Raw genomic sequence first — 15,412 nt, 5'->3', positions numbered from 1 at the left:
GTACAGACTCGCTGCAGCATTACGCACCTTACTGGAGGTCTTCACCAGGGGGAGACTAGTAGCCTAATATCAGATGTGGATGTGGCCATGTGCCATTGTTTACTCTCATGATTGCCCCCAGCTTTGATGTCGATAATGCATCTTGCAGTCACTTTGTTTTGGCAATGATCGCCCCCTACTTTCTTGTCAGTATTGCATCTCGCGGACGCGTCGTGTTCGCTTGCGACGACGTGCACGACCGACGCACCAAACGGCCGCAAAATACGCGAGGCAGCCATGATGCGTACACGAACGCGTTGTCTACGGCAAGTCTAAACGTGCCTTAAAAGTGGCCAGTGCCAGTGCCGCCCGCCTTTTATGAGCTAGGATGTGTCCCTGCCTAATAGCTTCGGGCTTTGTTGCATGATTCGCTCGGATCTGGGCTGCATTGTTCATTAGCCGACGGCTACTTTATGCGTGGTGCATCATGGGACAGTTTTAGAATTTGTTGCCCGTATTATATCTTTTTTTCGAGCACGACATGATTTCTGTGTGGTATAGCATACGTGTATTACCCCCTTGTATATGTGTTGTTATTTGTAGTGTTGAATTGTTAACGTAGCCGCAAAACCGCCACCTACGTGACACGTATGGCATTGGGTCTGGTAGCCTCGCGTCACTTGTACAACTCATACTTACCTGGCAGGGGAGACACCATGATCATGAAGGTGGTTCACCTTTGGCGAGGCTCTGCCATTGCACTTCGGCGGTAGCTGACCCGAACGAATTCCCCAAATGTGGGAATCTCGACTGCATAATTTGTGGTAGTGGGGGACTGCGTTCGCGCTCTCCCCTGATATGTTGTGAAATGATAAAGAGAGAGTTCGGCAGATGTGAGCAACGCCCTATATTGTGTGTGGCCCTGTTTAGCGAGGTCGTTGTTACCCTGCTGGTGAAGTGCTACGCTCAGTAACGCCCGCGCAGTGTGGCTAACTGTAACCGCTGCACGGTGATGTGATTTCAAGGCAGCGCCACGTGCATGCGCGCATGCACGCGCGCAGCCACGCACACACAGCATCAGGTCTAAAGACGCGCATCAGTGATTGTTAGGCTTCCTCATTGAAACTGGATCGCCTGCCGGTATCTCACGCTCACCTCCCTCGTTTTTTTTTGTTTTTTTTTTACAAGTGGCCGGAGTTTAATCAGCCGCGCTGATATTGAAGCATATTCCACTCGGCGGTGGACGTGCCGGTCTAAAAGTGGCCAGTGCCAGTGCCGCCCGCCTTTTATGAGCTAGGATGTGTCCCTGCCTAATAGCTTCGGGCTTTGTTGCATGATTCGCTCGGATCTGGGCTGCATTGTTCATTAGCCGACGGCTACTTTATGCGTGGTGCATCATGGGACAGTTTTAGAATTTGTTGCCCGTATTATGTCTTTTTTTCGAGCACGACATGATTTCTGTGTGGTATAGCATACGTGTATTACCCCCTTGTATATGTGTTGTTATTTGTAGTGTTGAATTGTTAACGTAGCCGCAAAACCGCCACCTACGTGACACGTATGGCATTGGGTCTGGTAGCCTCGCGTCACTTGTACAACTCATACTTACCTGGCAGGGGAGACACCATGATCATGAAGGTGGTTCACCTTTGGCGAGGCTCTGCCATTGCACTTCGGCGGTAGCTGACCCGAACGAATTCCCCAAATGTGGGAATCTCGACTGCATAATTTGTGGTAGTGGGGGACTGCGTTCGCGCTCTCCCCTGATATGTTGTGAAATGATAAAGAGAGAGTTCGGCAGATGTGAGCAACGCCCTATATTGTGTGTGGCCCTGTTTAGCGAGGTCGTTGTTACCCTGCTGGTGAAGTGCTACGCTCAGTAACGCCCGCGCAGTGTGGCTAACTGTAACCGCTGCACGGTGATGTGATTTCAAGGCAGCGCCACGTGCATGCGCGCATGCACGCGCGCAGCCACGCACACACAGCATCAGGTCTAAAGACGCGCATCAGTGATTGTTAGGCTTCCTCATTGAAACTGGATCGCCTGCCGGTATCTCACGCTCACCTCCCTCGTTTTTTTTTAGTTTTTTTTTTTACAAGTGGCCGGAGTTTAATCAGCCGCGCTGATATTGAAGCATATTCCACTCGGCGGTGGACGTGCCGGTCTAAAAGTGGCCAGTGCCAGTGCCGCCCGCCTTTTATGAGCTAGGATGTGTCCCTGCCTAATAGCTCCGGGCTTTGTTGCATGATTCGCTCGGATCTGGGCTGCATTGTTCATTAGCCGACGGCTACTTTATGCGTGGTGCATCATGGGACAGTTTTAGAATTTGTTGCCCGTATTATGTCTTTTTTTCGAGCACGACATGATTTCTGTGTGGTATAGCATACGTGTATTACCCCCTTGTAAATGTGTTGTTATTTGTAGTGTTGAATTGTTAACGTAGCCGCAAAACCGCCACCTACGTGACACGTATGGCATTGGGTGTGGTAGCCTCGCGTCACTTGTACAACTCATACTTACCTGGCAGGGGAGACACCATGATCATGAAGGTGGTTCACCTTTGGCGAGGCTCTGCCATTGCACTTCGGTGGTAGCTGACCCGAACGAATTCCCCAAATGTGGGAATCTCGACTGCATAATTTGTGGTAGTGGGGGACTGCGTTCGCGCTCTCCCCTGATATGTTGTGAAATGATAAAGAGAGAGTTCGGCAGATGTGAGCAACGCCCTATATTGTGTGTGGCCCTGTTTAGCGAGGTCGTTGTTACCCTGCTGGTGAAGTGCTGCGCTCAGTAACGCCCGCGCAGTGTGGCTAACTGTAACCGCTGCACGGTGATGTGATTTCAAGGCAGCGCCACGTGCATGCGCGCATGCACGCGCGCAGCCACGCACACACAGCATCAGGTCTAAAGACGCACATCAGTGATTGTTAGGCTTCCTCATTGAAACTGGATCGCCTGCCGGTATCTCACGCTCACCTCCCTCGTTTTTTTTTTGGTTTTGTTTTTACAAGTGGCCGGAGTTTAATCAGCCGCGCTGATATTGAAGCATATTCCACTCGGCGGTGGACGTGCCGGTCTAAGGCTGGGATTATACTTGCCGTTAGACCAAGCGTAAGCGTATGCGTCCGTGTGCGACCTGCTGTGTCCTGTGTACAGACTCGCTGCAGCATTACGCACCTTACTGGAGGTCTTCACCAGGGGGAGACTAGTAGCCTAATATCAGATGTGGATGTGGCCATGTGCCATTGTTTACTCTCATGATTGCCCCCAGCTTTGATGTCGATAATGCATCTTGCAGTCACTTTGTTTTGGCAATGATCGCCCCCTACTTTCTTGTCAGTATTGCATCTCGCGGACGCGTCGTGTTCGCTTGCGACGACGTGCACGACCGACGCACCAAACGGCCGCAAAATACGCGAGGCAGCCATGATGCGTACACGAACGCGTTGTCTACGGCAAGTCTAAACGTGCCTTAAAAGTGGCCAGTGCCAGTGCCGCCCGCCTTTTATGAGCTAGGATGTGTCCCTGCCTAATAGCTCCGGGCTTTGTTGCATGATTCGCTCGGATCTGGGCTGCATTGTTCATTAGCCGACGGCTACTTTATGCGTGGTGCATCATGGGACAGTTTTAGAATTTGTTGCCCGTATTATGTCTTTTTTTCGAGCACGACATGATTTCTGTGTGGTATAGCATACGTGTATTACCCCCTTGTAAATGTGTTGTTATTTGAAGTGTTGAATTGTTAACGTAGCCGCAAAACCGCCACCTACGTGACACGTATGGCATTGGGTCTGGTAGCCTCGCGTCACTTGTACAGCTCATACTTACCTGGCAGGGGAGACACCATGATCATGAAGGTGGTTCACCTTTGGCGAGGCTCTGCCATTGCACTTCGGTGGTAGCTGACCCGAACGAATTCCCCAAATGTGGGAATCTCGACTGCATAATTTGTGGTAGTGGGGGACTGCGTTCGCGCTCTCCCCTGATATGTTGTGAAATGATAAAGAGAGAGTTCGGCAGATGTGAGCAACGCCCTATATTGTGTGTGGCCCTGTTTAGCGAGGTCGTTGTTACCCTGCTGGTGAAGTGCTGCGCTCAGTAACGCCCGCGCAGTGTGGCTAACTGTAACCGCTGCACGGTGATGTGATTTCAAGGCAGCGCCACGTGCATGCGCGCATGCACGCGCGCAGCCACGCACACACAGCATCAGGTCTAAAGACGCACATCAGTGATTGTTAGGCTTCCTCATTGAAACTGGATCGCCTGCCGGTATCTCACGCTCACCTCCCTCGTTTTTTTTTTGTTTTTTTTTTTACAAGTGGCCGGAGTTTAATCAGCCGCGCTGATATTGAAGCATATTCCACTCGGCGGTGGACGTGCCGGTCTAAAAGTGGCCAGTGCCAGTGCCGCCCGCCTTTTATGAGCTAGGATGTGTCCCTGCCTAATAGCTCCGGGCTTTGTTGCATGATTCGCTCGGATCTGGGCTGCATTGTTCATTAGCCGACGGCTACTTTATGCGTGGTGCATCATGGGACAGTTTTAGAATTTGTTGCCCGTATTATGTCTTTTTTTCGAGCACGACATGATTTCTGTGTGGTATAGCATACGTGTATTACCCCCTTGTAAATGTGTTGTTATTTGTAGTGTTGAATTGTTAACGTAGCCGCAAAACCGCCACCTACGTGACACGTATGGCATTGGGTCTGGTAGCCTCGCGTCACTTGTACAACTCATACTTACCTGGCAGGGGAGACACCATGATCATGAAGGTGGTTCACCTTTGGCGAGGCTCTGCCATTGCACTTCGGCGGTAGCTGACCCGAACGAATTCCCCAAATGTGGGAATCTCGACTGCATAATTTGTGGTAGTGGGGGACTGCGTTCGCGCTCTCCCCTGATATGTTGTGAAATGATAAAGAGAGAGTTCGGCAGATGTGAGCAACGCCCTATATTGTGTGTGGCCCTGTTTAGCGAGGTCGTTGTTACCCTGCTGGTGAAGTGCTGCGCTCAGTAACGCCCGCGCAGTGTGGCTAACTGTAACCGCTGCACGGTGATGTGATTTCAAGGCAGCGCCACGTGCATGCGCGCATGCACGCGCGCAGCCACGCACACACAGCATCAGGTCTAAAGACGCACATCAGTGATTGTTAGGCTTCCTCATTGAAACTGGATCGCCTGCCGGTATCTCACGCTCACCTCCCTCGTTTTTTTTTAGTTTTTTTTTTACAAGTGGCCGGAGTTTAATCAGCCGCGCTGATATTGAAGCATATTCCACTCGGCGGTGGACGTGCCGGTCTAAAAGTGGCCAGTGCCAGTGCCGCCCGCCTTTTATGAGCTAGGATGTGTCCCTGCCTAATAGCTCCGGGCTTTGTTGCATGATTCGCTCGGATCTGGGCTGCATTGTTCATTAGCCGACGGCTACTTTATGCGTGGTGCATCATGGGACAGTTTTAGAATTTGTTGCCCGTATTATGTCTTTTTTTCGAGCACGACATGATTTCTGTGTGGTATAGCATACGTGTATTACCCCCTTGTAAATGTGTTGTTATTTGTAGTGTTGAATTGTTAACGTAGCCGCAAAACCGCCACCTACGTGACACGTATGGCATTGGGTGTGGTAGCCTCGCGTCACTTGTACAACTCATACTTACCTGGCAGGGGAGACACCATGATCATGAAGGTGGTTCACCTTTGGCGAGGCTCTGCCATTGCACTTCGGTGGTAGCTGACCCGAACGAATTCCCCAAATGTGGGAATCTCGACTGCATAATTTGTGGTAGTGGGGGACTGCGTTCGCGCTCTCCCCTGATATGTTGTGAAATGATAAAGAGAGAGTTCGGCAGATGTGAGCAACGCCCTATATTGTGTGTGGCCCTGTTTAGCGAGGTCGTTGTTACCCTGCTGGTGAAGTGCTGCGCTCAGTAACGCCCGCGCAGTGTGGCTAACTGTAACCGCTGCACGGTGATGTGATTTCAAGGCAGCGCCACGTGCATGCGCGCATGCACGCGCGCAGCCACGCACACACAGCATCAGGTCTAAAGACGCACATCAGTGATTGTTAGGCTTCCTCATTGAAACTGGATCGCCTGCCGGTATCTCACGCTCACCTCCCTCGTTTTTTTTTTGGTTTTGTTTTTACAAGTGGCCGGAGTTTAATCAGCCGCGCTGATATTGAAGCATATTCCACTCGGCGGTGGACGTGCCGGTCTAAGGCTGGGATTATACTTGCCGTTAGACCAAGCGTAAGCGTATGCGTCCGTGTGCGACCTGCTGTGTCCTGTGTACAGACTCGCTGCAGCATTACGCACCTTACTGGAGGTCTTCACCAGGGGGAGACTAGTAGCCTAATATCAGATGTGGATGTGGCCATGTGCCATTGTTTACTCTCATGATTGCCCCCAGCTTTGATGTCGATAATGCATCTTGCAGTCACTTTGTTTTGGCAATGATCGCCCCCTACTTTCTTGTCAGTATTGCATCTCGCGGACGCGTCGTGTTCGCTTGCGACGACGTGCACGACCGACGCACCAAACGGCCGCAAAATACGCGAGGCAGCCATGATGCGTACACGAACGCGTTGTCTACGGCAAGTCTAAACGTGCCTTAAAAGTGGCCAGTGCCAGTGCCGCCCGCCTTTTATGAGCTAGGATGTGTCCCTGCCTAATAGCTCCGGGCTTTGTTGCATGATTCGCTCGGATCTGGGCTGCATTGTTCATTAGCCGACGGCTACTTTATGCGTGGTGCATCATGGGACAGTTTTAGAATTTGTTGCCCGTATTATGTCTTTTTTTCGAGCACGACATGATTTCTGTGTGGTATAGCATACGTGTATTACCCCCTTGTAAATGTGTTGTTATTTGAAGTGTTGAATTGTTAACGTAGCCGCAAAACCGCCACCTACGTGACACGTATGGCATTGGGTCTGGTAGCCTCGCGTCACTTGTACAACTCATACTTACCTGGCAGGGGAGACACCATGATCATGAAGGTGGTTCACCTTTGGCGAGGCTCTGCCATTGCACTTCGGCGGTAGCTGACCCGAACGAATTCCCCAAATGTGGGAATCTCGACTGCATAATTTGTGGTAGTGGGGGACTGCGTTCGCGCTCTCCCCTGATATGTTGTGAAATGATAAAGAGAGAGTTCGGCAGATGTGAGCAACGCCCTATATTGTGTGTGGCCCTGTTTAGCGAGGTCGTTGTTACCCTGCTGGTGAAGTGCTGCGCTCAGTAACGCCCGCGCAGTGTGGCTAACTGTAACCGCTGCACGGTGATGTGATTTCAAGGCAGCGCCACGTGCATGCGCGCATGCACGCGCGCAGCCACGCACACACAGCATCAGGTCTAAAGACGCACATCAGTGATTGTTAGGCTTCCTCATTGAAACTGGATCGCCTGCCGGTATCTCACGCTCACCTCCCTCGTTTTTTTTTTGTTTTTTTTTTTACAAGTGGCCGGAGTTTAATCAGCCGCGCTGATATTGAAGCATATTCCACTCGGCGGTGGACGTGCCGGTCTAAAAGTGGCCAGTGCCAGTGCCGCCCGCCTTTTATGAGCTAGGATGTGTCCCTGCCTAATAGCTCCGGGCTTTGTTGCATGATTCGCTCGGATCTGGGCTGCATTGTTCATTAGCCGACGGCTACTTTATGCGTGGTGCATCATGGGACAGTTTTAGAATTTGTTGCCCGTATTATGTCTTTTTTTCGAGCACGACTTGATTTCTGTGTGGTATAGCATACGTGTATTACCCCCTTGTAAATGTGTTGTTATTTGTAGTGTTGAATTGTTAACGTAGCCGCAAAACCGCCACCTACGTGACACGTATGGCATTGGGTCTGGTAGCCTCGCGTCACTTGTACAACTCATACTTACCTGGCAGGGGAGACACCATGATCATGAAGGTGGTTCACCTTTGGCGAGGCTCTGCCATTGCACTTCGGCGGTAGCTGACCTGAACGAATTCCCCAAATGTGGGAATCTCGACTGCATAATTTGTGGTAGTGGGGGACTGCGTTCGCGCTCTCCCCTGATATGTTGTGAAATGATAAAGAGAGAGTTCGGCAGATGTGAGCAACGCCCTATATTGTGTGTGGCCCTGTTTAGCGAGGTCGTTGTTACCCTGCTGGTGAAGTGCTGCGCTCAGTAACGCCCGCGCAGTGTGGCTAACTGTAACCGCTGCACGGTGATGTGATTTCAAGGCAGCACCACGTGCATGCGCGCATGCACGCGCGCAGCCACGCACACACAGCATCAGGTCTAAAGACGCACATCAGTGATTGTTAGGCTTCCTCATTGAAACTGGATCGCCTGCCGGTATCTCACGCTCACCTCCCTCGTTTTTTTTTGTTTTTTTTTTACAAGTGGCCGGAGTTTAATCAGCCGCGCTGATATTGAAGCATATTCCACTCGGCGGTGGACGTGCCGGTCTAAAAGTGGCCAGTGCCAGTGCCGCCCGCCTTTTATGAGCTAGGATGTGTCCCTGCCTAATAGCTTCGGGCTTTGTTGCATGATTCGCTCGGATCTGGGCTGCATTGTTCATTAGCCGACGGCTACTTTATGCGTGGTGCATCATGGGACAGTTTTAGAATTTGTTGCCCGTATTATATCTTTTTTTCGAGCACGACATGATTTCTGTGTGGTATAGCATACGTGTATTACCCCCTTGTATATGTGTTGTTATTTGTAGTGTTGAATTGTTAACGTAGCCGCAAAACCGCCACCTACGTGACACGTATGGCATTGGGTCTGGTAGCCTCGCGTCACTTGTACAACTCATACTTACCTGGCAGGGGAGACACCATGATCATGAAGGTGGTTCACCTTTGGCGAGGCTCTGCCATTGCACTTCGGCGGTAGCTGACCCGAACGAATTCCCCAAATGTGGGAATCTCGACTGCATAATTTGTGGTAGTGGGGGACTGCGTTCGCGCTCTCCCCTGATATGTTGTGAAATGATAAAGAGAGAGTTCGGCAGATGTGAGCAACGCCCTATATTGTGTGTGGCCCTGTTTAGCGAGGTCGTTGTTACCCTGCTGGTGAAGTGCTACGCTCAGTAACGCCCGCGCAGTGTGGCTAACTGTAACCGCTGCACGGTGATGTGATTTCAAGGCAGCGCCACGTGCATGCGCGCATGCACGCGCGCAGCCACGCACACACAGCATCAGGTCTAAAGACGCGCATCAGTGATTGTTAGGCTTCCTCATTGAAACTGGATCGCCTGCCGGTATCTCACGCTCACCTCCCTCGTTTTTTTTTAATTTTTTTTTTTACAAGTGGCCGGAGTTTAATCAGCCGCGCTGATATTGAAGCATATTCCACTCGGCGGTGGACGTGCCGGTCTAAAAGTGGCCAGTGCCAGTGCCGCCCGCCTTTTATGAGCTAGGATGTGTCCCTGCCTAATAGCTTCGGGCTTTGTTGCATGATTCGCTCGGATCTGGGCTGCATTGTTCATTAGCCGACGGCTACTTTATGCGTGGTGCATCATGGGACAGTTTTAGAATTTGTTGCCCGTATTATATCTTTTTTTCGAGCACGACATGATTTCTGTGTGGTATAGCATACGTGTATTACCCCCTTGTAAATGTGTTGTTATTTGTAGTGTTGAATTGTTAACGTAGCCGCAAAACCGCCACCTACGTGACACGTATGGCATTGGGTCTGGTAGCCTCGCGTCACTTGTACAACTCATACTTACCTGGCAGGGGAGACACCATGATCATGAAGGTGGTTCACCTTTGGCGAGGCTCTGCCATTGCACTTCGGCGGTAGCTGACCCGAACGAATTCCCCAAATGTGGGAATCTCGACTGCATAATTTGTGGTAGTGGGGGACTGCGTTCGCGCTCTCCCCTGATATGTTGTGAAATGATAAAGAGAGAGTTCGGCAGATGTGAGCAACGCCCTATATTGTGTGTGGCCCTGTTTAGCGAGGTCGTTGTTACCCTGCTGGTGAAGTGCTGCGCTCAGTAACGCCCGCGCAGTGTGGCTAACTGTAACCGCTGCACGGTGATGTGATTTCAAGGCAGCGCCACGTGCATGCGCGCATGCACGCGCGCAGCCACGCACACACAGCATCAGGTCTAAAGACGCACATCAGTGATTGTTAGGCTTCCTCATTGAAACTGGATCGCCTGCCGGTATCTCACGCTCACCTCCCTCGTTTTTTTTTAGTTTTTTTTTTACAAGTGGCCGGAGTTTAATCAGCCGCGCTGATATTGAAGCATATTCCACTCGGCGGTGGACGTGCCGGTCTAAAAGTGGCCAGTGCCAGTGCCGCCCGCCTTTTATGAGCTAGGATGTGTCCCTGCCTAATAGCTCCGGGCTTTGTTGCATGATTCGCTCGGATCTGGGCTGCATTGTTCATTAGCCGACGGCTACTTTATGCGTGGTGCATCATGGGACAGTTTTAGAATTTGTTGCCCGTATTATGTCTTTTTTTCGAGCACGACATGATTTCTGTGTGGTATAGCATACGTGTATTACCCCCTTGTAAATGTGTTGTTATTTGTAGTGTTGAATTGTTAACGTAGCCGCAAAACCGCCACCTACGTGACACGTATGGCATTGGGTGTGGTAGCCTCGCGTCACTTGTACAACTCATACTTACCTGGCAGGGGAGACACCATGATCATGAAGGTGGTTCACCTTTGGCGAGGCTCTGCCATTGCACTTCGGCGGTAGCTGACCCGAACGAATTCCCCAAATGTGGGAATCTCGACTGCATAATTTGTGGTAGTGGGGGACTGCGTTCGCGCTCTCCCCTGATATGTTGTGAAATGATAAAGAGAGAGTTCGGCAGATGTGAGCAACGCCCTATATTGTGTGTGGCCCTGTTTAGCGAGGTCGTTGTTACCCTGCTGGTGAAGTGCTACGCTCAGTAACGCCCGCGCAGTGTGGCTAACTGTAACCGCTGCACGGTGATGTGATTTCAAGGCAGCGCCACGTGCATGCGCGCATGCACGCGCGCAGCCACGCACACACAGCATCAGGTCTAAAGACGCGCATCAGTGATTGTTAGGCTTCCTCATTGAAACTGGATCGCCTGCCGGTATCTCACGCTCACCTCCCTCGTTTTTTTTTTTACAAGTGGCCGGAGTTTAATCAGCCGCGCTGATATTGAAGCATATTCCACTCGGCGGTGGACGTGCCGGTCTAAAAGTGGCCAGTGCCAGTGCCGCCCGCCTTTTATGAGCTAGGATGTGTCCCTGCCTAATAGCTCCGGGCTTTGTTGCATGATTCGCTCGGATCTGGGCTGCATTGTTCATTAGCCGACGGCTACTTTATGCGTGGTGCATCATGGGACAGTTTTAGAATTTGTTGCCCGTATTATGTCTTTTTTTCGAGCACGACATGATTTCTGTGTGGTATAGCATACGTGTATTACCCCCTTGTAAATGTGTTGTTATTTGTAGTGTTGAATTGTTAACGTAGCCGCAAAACCGCCACCTACGTGACACGTATGGCATTGGGTGTGGTAGCCTCGCGTCACTTGTACAACTCATACTTACCTGGCAGGGGAGACACCATGATCATGAAGGTGGTTCACCTTTGGCGAGGCTCTGCCATTGCACTTCGGTGGTAGCTGACCCGAACGAATTCCCCAAATGTGGGAATCTCGACTGCATAATTTGTGGTAGTGGGGGACTGCGTTCGCGCTCTCCCCTGATATGTTGTGAAATGATAAAGAGAGAGTTCGGCAGATGTGAGCAACGCCCTATATTGTGTGTGGCCCTGTTTAGCGAGGTCGTTGTTACCCTGCTGGTGAAGTGCTGCGCTCAGTAACGCCCGCGCAGTGTGGCTAACTGTAACCGCTGCACGGTGATGTGATTTCAAGGCAGCGCCACGTGCATGCGCGCATGCACGCGCGCAGCCACGCACACACAGCATCAGGTCTAAAGACGCACATCAGTGATTGTTAGGCTTCCTCATTGAAACTGGATCGCCTGCCGGTATCTCACGCTCACCTCCCTCGTTTTTTTTTTGGTTTTGTTTTTACAAGTGGCCGGAGTTTAATCAGCCGCGCTGATATTGAAGCATATTCCACTCGGCGGTGGACGTGCCGGTCTAAGGCTGGGATTATACTTGCCGTTAGACCAAGCGTAAGCGTATGCGTCCGTGTGCGACCTGCTGTGTCCTGTGTACAGACTCGCTGCAGCATTACGCACCTTACTGGAGGTCTTCACCAGGGGGAGACTAGTAGCCTAATATCAGATGTGGATGTGGCCATGTGCCATTGTTTACTCTCATGATTGCCCCCAGCTTTGATGTCGATAATGCATCTTGCAGTCACTTTGTTTTGGCAATGATCGCCCCCTACTTTCTTGTCAGTATTGCATCTCGCGGACGCGTCGTGTTCGCTTGCGACGACGTGCACGACCGACGCACCAAACGGCCGCAAAATACGCGAGGCAGCCATGATGCGTACACGAACGCGTTGTCTACGGCAAGTCTAAACGTGCCTTAAAAGTGGCCAGTGCCAGTGCCGCCCGCCTTTTATGAGCTAGGATGTGTCCCTGCCTAATAGCTCCGGGCTTTGTTGCATGATTCGCTCGGATCTGGGCTGCATTGTTCATTAGCCGACGGCTACTTTATGCGTGGTGCATCATGGGACAGTTTTAGAATTTGTTGCCCGTATTATGTCTTTTTTTCGAGCACGACATGATTTCTGTGTGGTATAGCATACGTGTATTACCTCCTTGTAAATGTGTTGTTATTTGTAGTGTTGAATTGTTAACGTAGCCGCAAAACCGCCACCTACGTGACACGTATGGCATTGGGTCTGGTAGCCTCGCGTCACTTGTACAACTCATACTTACCTGGCAGGGGAGACACCATGATCATGAAGGTGGTTCACCTTTGGCGAGGCTCTGCCATTGCACTTCGGCGGTAGCTGACCCGAACGAATTCCCCAAATGTGGGAATCTCGACTGCATAATTTGTGGTAGTGGGGGACTGCGTTCGCGCTCTCCCCTGATATGTTGTGAAATGATAAAGAGAGAGTTCGGCAGATGTGAGCAACGCCCTATATTGTGTGTGGCCCTGTTTAGCGAGGTCGTTGTTACCCTGCTGGTGAAGTGCTGCGCTCAGTAACGCCCGCGCAGTGTGGCTAACTGTAACCGCTGCACGGTGATGTGATTTCAAGGCAGCACCACGTGCATGCGCGCATGCACGCGCGCAGCCACGCACACACAGCATCAGGTCTAAAGACGCACATCAGTGATTGTTAGGCTTCCTCATTGAAACTGGATCGCCTGCCGGTATCTCACGCTCACCTCCCTCGTTTTTTTTTGTTTTTTTTTTACAAGTGGCCGGAGTTTAATCAGCCGCGCTGATATTGAAGCATATTCCACTCGGCGGTGGACGTGCCGGTCTAAAAGTGGCCAGTGCCAGTGCCGCCCGCCTTTTATGAGCTAGGATGTGTCCCTGCCTAATAGCTTCGGGCTTTGTTGCATGATTCGCTCGGATCTGGGCTGCATTGTTCATTAGCCGACGGCTACTTTATGCGTGGTGCATCATGGGACAGTTTTAGAATTTGTTGCCCGTATTATATCTTTTTTTCGAGCACGACATGATTTCTGTGTGGTATAGCATACGTGTATTACCCCCTTGTATATGTGTTGTTATTTGTAGTGTTGAATTGTTAACGTAGCCGCAAAACCGCCACCTACGTGACACGTATGGCATTGGGTCTGGTAGCCTCGCGTCACTTGTACAACTCATACTTACCTGGCAGGGGAGACACCATGATCATGAAGGTGGTTCACCTTTGGCGAGGCTCTGCCATTGCACTTCGGCGGTAGCTGACCCGAACGAATTCCCCAAATGTGGGAATCTCGACTGCATAATTTGTGGTAGTGGGGGACTGCGTTCGCGCTCTCCCCTGATATGTTGTGAAATGATAAAGAGAGAGTTCGGCAGATGTGAGCAACGCCCTATATTGTGTGTGGCCCTGTTTAGCGAGGTCGTTGTTACCCTGCTGGTGAAGTGCTACGCTCAGTAACGCCCGCGCAGTGTGGCTAACTGTAACCGCTGCACGGTGATGTGATTTCAAGGCAGCGCCACGTGCATGCGCGCATGCACGCGCGCAGCCACGCACACACAGCATCAGGTCTAAAGACGCGCATCAGTGATTGTTAGGCTTCCTCATTGAAACTGGATCGCCTGCCGGTATCTCACGCTCACCTCCCTCGTTTTTTTTTGTTTTTTTTTTACAAGTGGCCGGAGTTTAATCAGCCGCGCTGATATTGAAGCATATTCCACTCGGCGGTGGACGTGCCGGTCTAAAAGTGGCCAGTGCCAGTGCCGCCCGCCTTTTATGAGCTAGGATGTGTCCCTGCCTAATAGCTTCGGGCTTTGTTGCATGATTCGCTCGGATCTGGGCTGCATTGTTCATTAGCCGACGGCTACTTTATGCGTGGTGCATCATGGGACAGTTTTAGAATTTGTTGCCCGTATTATATCTTTTTTTCGAGCACGACATGATTTCTGTGTGGTATAGCATACGTGTATTACCCCCTTGTATATGTGTTGTTATTTGTAGTGTTGAATTGTTAACGTAGCCGCAAAACCGCCACCTACGTGACACGTATGGCATTGGGTCTGGTAGCCTCGCGTCACTTGTACAACTCATACTTACCTGGCAGGGGAGACACCATGATCATGAAGGTGGTTCACCTTTGGCGAGGCTCTGCCATTGCACTTCGGCGGTAGCTGACCCGAACGAATTCCCCAAATGTGGGAATCTCGACTGCATAATTTGTGGTAGTGGGGGACTGCGTTCGCGCTCTCCCCTGATATGTTGTGAAATGATAAAGAGAGAGTTCGGCAGATGTGAGCAACGCCCTATATTGTGTGTGGCCCTGTTTAGCGAGGTCGTTGTTACCCTGCTGGTGAAGTGCTACGCTCAGTAACGCCCGCGCAGTGTGGCTAACTGTAACCGCTGCACGGTGATGTGATTTCAAGGCAGCGCCACGTGCATGCGCGCATGCACGCGCGCAGCCACGCACACACAGCATCAGGTCTAAAGACGCGCATCAGTGATTGTTAGGCTTCCTCATTGAAACTGGATCGCCTGCCGGTATCTCACGCTCACCTCCCTCGTTTTTTTTTAGTTTTTTTTTTTACAAGTGGCCGGAGTTTAATCAGCCGCGCTGATATTGAAGCATATTCCACTCGGCGGTGGACGTGCCGGTCTAAAAGTGGCCAGTGCCAGTGCCGCCCGCCTTTTATGAGCTAGGATGTGTCCCTGCCTAATAGCTCCGGGCTTTGTTGCATGATTCGCTCGGATCTGGGCTGCATTGTTCATTAGCCGACGGCTACTTTATGCGTGGTGCATCATGGGACAGTTTTAGAATTTGTTGCCCGTATTATGTCTTTTTTTCGAGCACGACATGATTTCTGTGTGGTATAGCATACGTGTATTACCCCCTTGTAAA

General features: G+C 51.1%; 15 non-coding genes across 15 annotated transcripts; all 15 read left to right on the top strand.

The window, feature by feature from the left end:
* The first annotated feature begins 670 nt into the window (after positions 1-670).
* On the top strand, positions 671-835 carry LOC134096310 (U1 spliceosomal RNA). The gene has a single exon (XR_009940767.1). It is a non-coding gene; the product is annotated as a U1 spliceosomal RNA (small nuclear RNA).
* A 745-nt stretch (positions 836-1,580) lies between these two features.
* LOC134096309 (U1 spliceosomal RNA) lies at positions 1,581-1,745 on the top strand. Its single transcript, XR_009940766.1, has one exon. It is a non-coding gene; the product is annotated as a U1 spliceosomal RNA (small nuclear RNA).
* Positions 1,746-2,492: 747 nt separating this feature from the next.
* Positions 2,493-2,657, top strand: LOC134096448 (U1 spliceosomal RNA). The gene has a single exon (XR_009940894.1). It is a non-coding gene; the product is annotated as a U1 spliceosomal RNA (small nuclear RNA).
* A 1,143-nt stretch (positions 2,658-3,800) lies between these two features.
* On the top strand, positions 3,801-3,965 carry LOC134096446 (U1 spliceosomal RNA). Its single transcript, XR_009940892.1, has one exon. It is a non-coding gene; the product is annotated as a U1 spliceosomal RNA (small nuclear RNA).
* A 747-nt stretch (positions 3,966-4,712) lies between these two features.
* Positions 4,713-4,877, top strand: LOC134096308 (U1 spliceosomal RNA). The gene has a single exon (XR_009940765.1). It is a non-coding gene; the product is annotated as a U1 spliceosomal RNA (small nuclear RNA).
* Positions 4,878-5,623: 746 nt separating this feature from the next.
* Positions 5,624-5,788, top strand: LOC134096445 (U1 spliceosomal RNA). Its single transcript, XR_009940891.1, has one exon. It is a non-coding gene; the product is annotated as a U1 spliceosomal RNA (small nuclear RNA).
* A 1,143-nt stretch (positions 5,789-6,931) lies between these two features.
* LOC134096307 (U1 spliceosomal RNA) lies at positions 6,932-7,096 on the top strand. Its single transcript, XR_009940764.1, has one exon. It is a non-coding gene; the product is annotated as a U1 spliceosomal RNA (small nuclear RNA).
* A 747-nt stretch (positions 7,097-7,843) lies between these two features.
* Positions 7,844-8,008, top strand: LOC134096371 (U1 spliceosomal RNA). The gene has a single exon (XR_009940828.1). It is a non-coding gene; the product is annotated as a U1 spliceosomal RNA (small nuclear RNA).
* A 745-nt stretch (positions 8,009-8,753) lies between these two features.
* Positions 8,754-8,918, top strand: LOC134096305 (U1 spliceosomal RNA). Its single transcript, XR_009940763.1, has one exon. It is a non-coding gene; the product is annotated as a U1 spliceosomal RNA (small nuclear RNA).
* Positions 8,919-9,665: 747 nt separating this feature from the next.
* Positions 9,666-9,830, top strand: LOC134096304 (U1 spliceosomal RNA). Its single transcript, XR_009940762.1, has one exon. It is a non-coding gene; the product is annotated as a U1 spliceosomal RNA (small nuclear RNA).
* A 746-nt stretch (positions 9,831-10,576) lies between these two features.
* Positions 10,577-10,741, top strand: LOC134096303 (U1 spliceosomal RNA). Its single transcript, XR_009940761.1, has one exon. It is a non-coding gene; the product is annotated as a U1 spliceosomal RNA (small nuclear RNA).
* Positions 10,742-11,477: 736 nt separating this feature from the next.
* LOC134096444 (U1 spliceosomal RNA) lies at positions 11,478-11,642 on the top strand. The gene has a single exon (XR_009940890.1). It is a non-coding gene; the product is annotated as a U1 spliceosomal RNA (small nuclear RNA).
* A 1,143-nt stretch (positions 11,643-12,785) lies between these two features.
* On the top strand, positions 12,786-12,950 carry LOC134096302 (U1 spliceosomal RNA). The gene has a single exon (XR_009940760.1). It is a non-coding gene; the product is annotated as a U1 spliceosomal RNA (small nuclear RNA).
* Positions 12,951-13,695: 745 nt separating this feature from the next.
* On the top strand, positions 13,696-13,860 carry LOC134096301 (U1 spliceosomal RNA). Its single transcript, XR_009940759.1, has one exon. It is a non-coding gene; the product is annotated as a U1 spliceosomal RNA (small nuclear RNA).
* Positions 13,861-14,605: 745 nt separating this feature from the next.
* LOC134096300 (U1 spliceosomal RNA) lies at positions 14,606-14,770 on the top strand. The gene has a single exon (XR_009940758.1). It is a non-coding gene; the product is annotated as a U1 spliceosomal RNA (small nuclear RNA).
* Positions 14,771-15,412: the final 642 nt, after the last annotated feature.

Source organism: Sardina pilchardus, chromosome 11, assembly GCF_963854185.1.
Source record: "Sardina pilchardus chromosome 11, fSarPil1.1, whole genome shotgun sequence".
Classification (NCBI taxonomy): domain Eukaryota; kingdom Metazoa; phylum Chordata; class Actinopteri; order Clupeiformes; family Clupeidae; genus Sardina; species Sardina pilchardus.
Note: the sequence above shows the minus strand (reverse complement) of the source record. Positions and strands in the feature narration are given on the sequence as shown.